Below are 8,905 nucleotides of genomic sequence, written 5' to 3'. Positions count from 1 at the left end.
TATCAGAAAACAATCATATCAACGATGGTACATGACTGCTTACCGCTTCTTGTCGTTCTGTACATGGTTTTGTACGTGCTCTGTCGTGTTTTCTTAGATTATGAATTTTGTCCAGCTAGATGTGGCAATTGAACCACTGTGTAACGGTGGGAACCCTATACCTTGGGTCGTATCGACCTGAAGATGTAGGACCTCAAACTTTAACAGTTTCCATTCGTAACAGTTAGGATGTGCTTTCGTCCGAAAAGCACGACTTTCCTCCACTCTGCTGGTGTCCAGTATGCATAATTTTGTGCGAAATGAAGACTTTGTTTCTTCATGTGGTCGCTGAGTAGAACCTTCTTTCAGCAGTACGACTCAGCAAATCCTGGTATTTCTGCAATTGGTGTTGAATTATACGAAGACTAACGTTTTTTCTACAGACTCAGCTGAATTTGTTGAAGTTCTGCCGCTGTCTGTCGAAAGTCCTTGCTTATTTCTGTCATTATCATGGTATCTGTAGATTTCATTGGTTTTCTTGAGCACTCACTACCCAATTCTTACTCGGGAACCACACTCGGTGGCAGTCTTTTGGCGGTTGCAAGAACCTTCATTATGATTGAATTTGCATATCGTGTATTTACATATCATCTTTGTGGGTATGTTTCCACTTTTCCATGCAATAATGATGTCTTTTTCCGCACTACTAAAGTACTTTCCTGCCATATCGCAAATATCAAACACAAATACTGTAAAATAGTAAAGTATCAAACACAAAATATATCACAGCAAAGCCATCCAAATATAGCAAAGACTAAAGCTAAAAGTCGCTCTTCTGTCTCAACTAAGAATAGAAAATGAAATGAACTTGTTTACCAGGAGTAATGCACTGTTGCTAGATACATTCATGGAAATACAATGTATGTTCGAAACAAAATAACATTTGATACAGGATTACAAAGTGATAGATATCTTAATACTTCTATTTTCAAGTGAGGTACGAAGTTTTTATTCGGCGGGTGTATGAAAACTGAGTATTTACTTCACGAGGACACACTTATTTCTATTTCTACCACCAGTACTGCGCTTCAGAGTGTAGTGAAACCTGAATTTACTACGCCTCCATGTTGAACATCCCCATTTCCGATTCATTCGACTCTCACATAACTCGTTATCGTATTTGACAACAAACTATCTTGAATGAAACATCTTAAGAAGGTTGTCATCAAGGCTGAAAATACACGTAATTTGCTTAAACGGCTAGCTGTTGCAAGTTAGAGCCTCTGTGCCTACACACCCTTCATGAGAAGCACGTTAACTTGTCGTCATGTGCCATTGGGTCTCTGCATCTCAAAATACTATCAAAAATTGTGAATAACGTAGACAGGCCTTACGACTAGCATATCGAGTCAGGTTACCAAGTCCAACTTGTGTCCTGTAAAATCTTGTTGAATTTCCATCATTACTGCCACACTTGAAATATCTTCGAATCCGCCACAATACTACTCGTTTTAATTACACCACGAAATACTACAGAGCCTTCTAAGCTATGATAGAGATAACGATGCAACACTCGATACTTCAGGGAGTTATTTCAAATACTACTTCAGTTTTAGAAACATCTCAGTGTATGTTCATCGACGTCTACCAAGGTCGCACGGCAGTAAACTGAAGATATATTAGAGCAATTACAGGATTTGAATTTGCTACATTTGACAAGTTTAAAATTAGTTTATTTTTTATCTAAAACTCTATTGCCAATCTGTTTTAAGTGTCATACGTTTAACATTGTAAGCAATACCTTAAGTACACTTATACGAAATAATTCTACTTTATACATGTAAATTTGAATTTACTTCAACTTTGGAATTAATACGCGAATACCATACATTAAACTGAATGATACACAAATTACCATTATCACTGCTCACTAAAATTTAGTATATAAGCATTCCAATTACCATTTTCCGCAGTATATTTATATTGAATTTCCTAAGTCCAATATTATCTTCGTATTTAATGAACTTATCCAAATTTTGTTCTTTCAGGTTTGCCACATCTAGCCAAAATTCTCCATATTTGATTTCTTCAGTTTCATTCAACATTCCAAATGTCCTAGAAATAAGAAATAATTATAAAAGTAAAAAAAGCAGACTCAATGATCAGTGTACATAATTGTCATACACGTATGATATTTAGAGTACGTATACGAAACCAGTGGTTAGATTTGTAGGAAATGTTTAATTTCAAGTATATCCTCTGTGCATTTCCAGTATCAAATCTCAATATACCATTCATTTTTAAATGGTGATTAAATATTTGATGTTGAAACATGAAACAACCCTGCTATGAAATTATATATGGACTTTTAACTTACAAGTAACACTTTCCAGGTGTAACATCCAGATTTTGATAAAATTTTACAGGTGCATACTAGAAATAAAATAAACGAATACGTGTTATTTCTGCGGAAAAAACTGTTTTAGGAGGCAAAAACACCCAGTCAAAATTTTGAAAGATGATGCCCGAAAGGCAAAAACAAGTGGACCGAAGTGAGGGAAATTGTGCACAGATATTGCAGACATTAAAGAGGGGAATGCATGTTTCGTATGTTCCTGAAAAAAACGGTTGAATGGAGCACGGACCCCTCCAAACTTTGATCATGAAATATCAAAAGTGCAAGTAATAGTATTTCAGATGTGTGTAAAGAAAATGAAGAATTGCAACGAAACTTTGCGTATGAACTACACGCAAAATATAAGCGAATACGTTTTTTTTTATTTCTGCGGCAAAAACTGTTTTTGGTGGCAAAAGACCCCACAAAGAATTCTGGAATTTACGCCCAACAGGCAAGAAGAAGTGGACCGAAGAGAATGAAATTTTGCAGAAATATTGTAGAGGTAAAATGATGGAATGCGTGGTTCGCATCTGCCTGAAAGAAATTTAAAAAAATGTTGAGTGGAGTGAGACGTTGAGTTACGAATGGAGTGGACCGAATCGAATGAAATTGTATGAATATATTGGATATGCAAAATAAGGCTTTTCGTGTTTCACAAGTGTCTCCATCCGATTTCTTCAAGCGTGGCAGATCAATAAGGACAAACAGTATAGGGTATTTTGTAGTATTTCAGGAGACACCTTCAATCTTTACAATTTTTGTTCGCATAAAAAAGCACGTGTCGATTAATTTCATGTCTGCTGTTGATGTGCCAAGTTTGGAGCAAAACAGATAGGGCAACTTGAGAAACACGAAAGGTCTTATTTTATATAGGGTCTATACAATGTCTAAACACAAGTTGATTTGCTTCGGTCCACTCCTTCCTGCGCAATTACGGTAAAATTTACTTCTTTCCGGAAGGGGCCTAGGCCCCAACACTGTTTTTACGCACAAAGTAAAACACATTTGATTTATTGTTTTGCAAATTGTCCACACATGAAGTTTCGATGAGATTCTCCATACTAGTTAAGATCTTATGACGTAGACTTATTTGCCCTTTTGATATTTCGTATTCAACAGTTCAGGAGTTCCGTGCCCACTCAGCCACCATTTTCATGGATATAACGGACGCAATTACTCAATTTATATGTGCGCAATTCAATTCAATTCAGCGCACTTCTTCTTGACTTTTGGGTGTGAAATTTCACAATTTTGGGTGGTAGCTTTTGCCCCCCTAAAACTTTTTTCCGCAGAAAATAAAAAAAATGCATTAGTTTATATTTTGCGTATAGTTCATATGCAAAGTTTCGTTGCAATTCCTCATGTCCTTTACACACATCTGGTATACAGTTACTTGCACTTTGATATTTAATAATCAAAGGTTTGAACGGACTGTGCTCTATCTAACCCTTTTTCCAGGAAAACACGAAACACGTATTTTTTCATTTTACGTCTACAGTCTCTGTGCACAATTTCGTTCACCTCGGTATACTTGGTTTTGCTCCTCGGGCGTTAACTTTCGGAATTTTGGGTGGTGGCTTTTGCCCCCTAAAACCGTTCTTCCGCAGTAAATAAAACAGTTATTCGTTTATTTTATGTGTAGTATCTACCTTGAATTTTTTTTTTTTATCAAAATCGGAATGTTACACTTGAGAAGTGTTACTTGTTAGTCGCTTTATTTTAAAGACTTCCGATTTTCGAACTAGGTAAACTTTAACATATATATACGTGGTTGGACATGAAGCTCAATATCAATCCCTAGTTTGTTTGATATAAAACAATATTCAGATTTATAAAAATTATAAAAAGTACCCCAAAAATGTATATAGTTACAATTTTAAACCTTTTTTTAAAAAACGACATAATTCATGATATAATCACGTGTTAATGCAATTGTTTTTTATTATTTATACAATACACAGCTAACCATGTACAGACACACACACATACACACACACCATCTTTGTGTATCTTACAAAAGGTGTATGCGAGCTGGGCTATAAAAAAACCGCGTATGGACTCATATCTGTTTTTAGTGATGAGCGCAAGGGTCTTGGTTTTGCAGTTTTTGCAAGACTCTTGCATGCAAGACCAAGACCAAGACCAAGACCAGAAATCCCGATGCAAAACCAAGACAAAGACCAAGACCAGGAATCCCGATGCATGTTCAAGACCAAGACCAAGACCATGCCTGCAAGACCAAGACCAAGGCTCTTGCGCAAGAGTCTTGCACAAGTACCGGCTTAGTAGTAAAGCATTAACCTCGAGTTGATGGGGTCTCTGATTCGATACCAGGTTGCGCCGTGTTAGCTTCGTTGGTGGACAAGCACCTGTACATGGGTTTTCTCGGGACTTTCCCGTTCTCTCCTAATTTCTTCATTCCACCATTTCATTCATTTCTCATCATTAACGTCTTCCTTAGCCTCGGTGCATAATCGTGGGACGTTAAAATAGATATTTAGACATATTAGTGGTGTTCTTCTTCCAAAACTATAGAGAAATGAAGTATTGAACATCTGTAATTCTGTACACCATAATTGCCTACTACAAGGGGATGGCCTTCGCAACGAGGATCAAGCATCCATTGGAATTTTTTTTTTCATGAAATTAATATCGAAATAACATTTTCATGACATTGACAAAAAATTAGTACATATGACTGCAAGTTTGATTTCATGGGTGGATGTTTATACGTTGAATAATTGTTTATCAATATAACTTTTCGCCTCCTTAGGTATACATCACATAGAGGATTGAGCGGTATAACATTATTCAACAATAAATATGCCATACTTACAAATGAGAGTGATTTTGTACAGTTCTCTCAAATAACTTGGAGCTTGATCCGTTATTTTATATTCGTAATATACAGTACGTCAAAAGTATTTATAGAAATGAAAAATTACACTTTTGAGGTTTAAGTCCCACGGTTATGCCGGCTAGGCTAAAGAAGACGGTGAAGATAAGGAATGAATGGAATGGTAGAATTAAAAAGTGGGAGGAAACGGAAGAACCGCGAGGAAACCCACGCACACGATGTTAAAAGTATTTACAGAAATTGGGTATACACGAAAAACATAGACAGTTGAGTCGTTCTCAGTTTTCACTCAAATTATTATAAAATATTAGGGCTAGGATTATAATCATTATTATTTTAATTTTTTTGACTATTTTTTGGCCAATATTGCTAAACATATGATCACCATCATAGCTTTCTGCAATTATTGGCAGGTCACTTGCTGCAACTGAGAAGCTTCGATGTATGGTGGTCCTCAGGTAGTCTCTTCGTTTTGAAGTAGCAATATTTTGTTTTTAATACTGTCCTTCAACTAGAGTGTCCTTCGCCACCTCCCCCCTTTCCTTCCACCATACCCTCTAGCACGTCTCTAGGCAATGACCCAACCAGTTCCGCTGCCTTCTCTTAATTACATCTAAACTTCCTTTCTCTTCCCTACTGCTGCTGTTTCTAAAACTTTCTCATTCGTTTTCCGTTCAACCCAGCTAATTATCTACTTTCTTCTCCACGCCCGCGTTTCTATAGTCTCCAATTTTTAATAGATTTTGCGTAATGTACATATTTCTGTCCTATAGAGTATATATTGGATTAGTAAAACACACTCTCATGTTTAATTGGAAGTTTGTTCAATACAAAGATTAGCTAATCGTGGTTGAAAAACTTGACTCCTTTCGAAGGTACAAATAATTTTGCACATGGTATTTCAGTAATCTGTCCCGTCTTGATTTTATTTCATGCGTCTCGGGGATAGCCTCCCCAGTTTGGGACTTTGTGGAATATTGGATGCGTTAAAAAAATATAAAAAGATTAGAAACCTTGTGAAAAGTAGTGAAGTGTGGGCAATCATAAAAAAAAATAAAAATCATCGCCTATGTTGTACACTATCATCATACGTACACGAAGGTAAATCATAGAGTATTACATTTAGAAACATACACTGTATTTCTGGTACTATTGGCACACTATAGAATTTATTGTCCCTTATATCCAGAGTAAAATTTACCTATGAAAAGCATAAGATTTCTTAGAAGCAATACCTGCAATACTCTTGCAAGCAAGACCAAGACCAATACCGAGACTGGGTGTGCAAGACCAAGACCAAGACCAAGACCGGATATGCAAGACCAAGACCAAGAACACCCGGTTCTTGTTCTTGGTCTTGCATGTGCTCATCACTATCTGTTTTAGTATTTAAGCTATTTTCCTGATACGCTTCCAACATTTGCGTCGGCGATAAAGCTACATTTACAGAGGCACCAGTGTGCAATATCTCGATGTTGACTGGGTACGTACAAGTGAGCACCCAAACCAATTGGGCGTTTGCAAAACTAGTACTTTAAAAAATAAAGACACTATCAAACAAACAAGGAAATTGTGTGTAAAATGTGTAAAATGCGAGGTCAGTGAGTAAATGTGAGCAATACTATTAGGGATATTGTTTTAATCACCAGTTAAGTTTGTAGCAAATGAAATAGAGAGATTAGTGCTGCTTGCTTTCTCGGATCATCCTGTTTCCTTCCACATGTTTATTCCACCAATTATTTCATAATGAAGCATTCCATTAATCATCTCTCTACTTTAACCTATAATGCATAACCAAGGGATGCAAAACTAAAAATTTAATTTCGTTTGAAATGGAATACCGCATAGGTTCAATCCCCGACCAAGTTAGAAGGTGGCCAACATCGTTTCCATGGGTTTCTCGGAGTACTCTCATTTCGTTCCACATTCCCACTCCACGAATCCTTTCATCGTCATTCACTTGCCTTATTCATTGCCTCCCTTATCCTAAAGGGCATAGTAGTGGTACGTTAAACTGTAAGACTTCATTAAATTTTGAAATGAAATTGCGAGATTAAAGTAGAGTTATATCTGCTTGTTTCTTCCATGAACGTTAGTGTTTCTTTTCAGCACCGAGGCTGTATAAGACGGAGAATTATAGTTTAAGGTGGAATCCGAACCACCATAATAGTTCAGGTTTCATTAATGTTTCAATCAGGCCTTGTGACTAAAGAGCCACACGCTAGCTAAGACCAGCGGGAGAACAATATTGTATGTGTACGAGAAACACTGACACAAGAGACATTATTCATACCAGGGTGAGACCCGGAATCGATTCCCGGCGGGAGCTCATGGGATTCGGATTCCATGTTAATCAGTAGGTCCCGTCTCGTATAGCCTCGCTGCTGAAAGGGAGGTTAAACTCAAAATCAACTTAAGTCAAATATTCGCACCATCGAAATTAATATTTTTGTTATAACGTCGAAAATGAAGTACTAAACGGCAAGGATAATGAAAAACAAGATAAAATATAATAATATAACGAAAAAAGCTGTAAGTTTAAAATTGAGAAGAAAGAGAATTAAAAAAGTTTAGGACGTTATAATGTTACTTACATTAACACTTAGCAGCAACACACAAACATACTATTATGCTTTTGAACTAATATACTACTAGTTCATATATTATGCATAATATGCTATTGAACATCCTAACCTTATATCACTCTTAACATTTCTATTTCTCTGGAATATCATAATATTTTTTGTCAAATCGAATCAATTTATGTGTTTTACTGTTTTAGCCGTAGTATCTATGAAACAAATCATAGCTTATGCTAATGAGCAATGCTGTCAATTTTAATGCGAATGATTAGCAATAATTTGTGATTTCACTTTTTTTTTCGTTTGTCTAGACACATTTACATTACTCTTCTACTTACATCAATTCATGAAACAATACATTTGTTCACAAAGGTCTCATCTAGTTATTTAATGAAAGAACAATGAGACAATTGGAATCCAAACTTAGTGACCAACAAAACTTGGTTCGTGGCTTCTACATGTGCACCATTGATTTCTCGGTTTTCTGTCTTAACGGCGTCTCCTAATGACTCACTGCTCTTATGAAAGTAATGCAAAACTAATACTACACAATGCTTTATAAAAGAATTATATAAGTACCTATAAAATATCTTAGTTGACTTTCCCAACTTCAGAAAATAAAAGTTAATTTCAACATTCTATTCAATAATAATAATAATAATAATAATAATAATAATAATAATAATAATAATAATAATAATAATAATAATAATAATAATGTGTAACTCTGCTACCACTCGACTACTGACATTTGCACTAGCCACTTGATACATATGTTCTATCTGTTGAGTTGATTATGAATTTCACGTTCCTTTCAGCAGCGTGTCTAGATGAGGCAGGATCTACTGATTAGCGTGGACTTCGAACTACATTAGCTCACGAAGGGAATCGAACCCAGGTCTCTCACTCCAAAGATGCGTACGCAAACCGCTTTGCCACGGAGGAGCTCGTATACATATTTGCTTGCTGTATAGTTTTCATTCCTCCATTTCAAAAAATCTGAATTTTGTAGCTTTATTGTCGCACTGTACTTGTATATACATAAATATACTTCCTCAGTCTCTTGTATCATTACAGAATAAAGTTAGT

This window comes from Thermobia domestica, chromosome 17, assembly GCF_964235325.1.
Source record: "Thermobia domestica chromosome 17, izTheDome1.hap1.1, whole genome shotgun sequence".
NCBI classification, from domain to species: Eukaryota; Metazoa; Arthropoda; class Insecta; order Zygentoma; family Lepismatidae; genus Thermobia; species Thermobia domestica.
The sequence above is the reverse complement of the archived record's forward strand: the minus strand, read 5'-3'. Positions refer to the sequence as shown.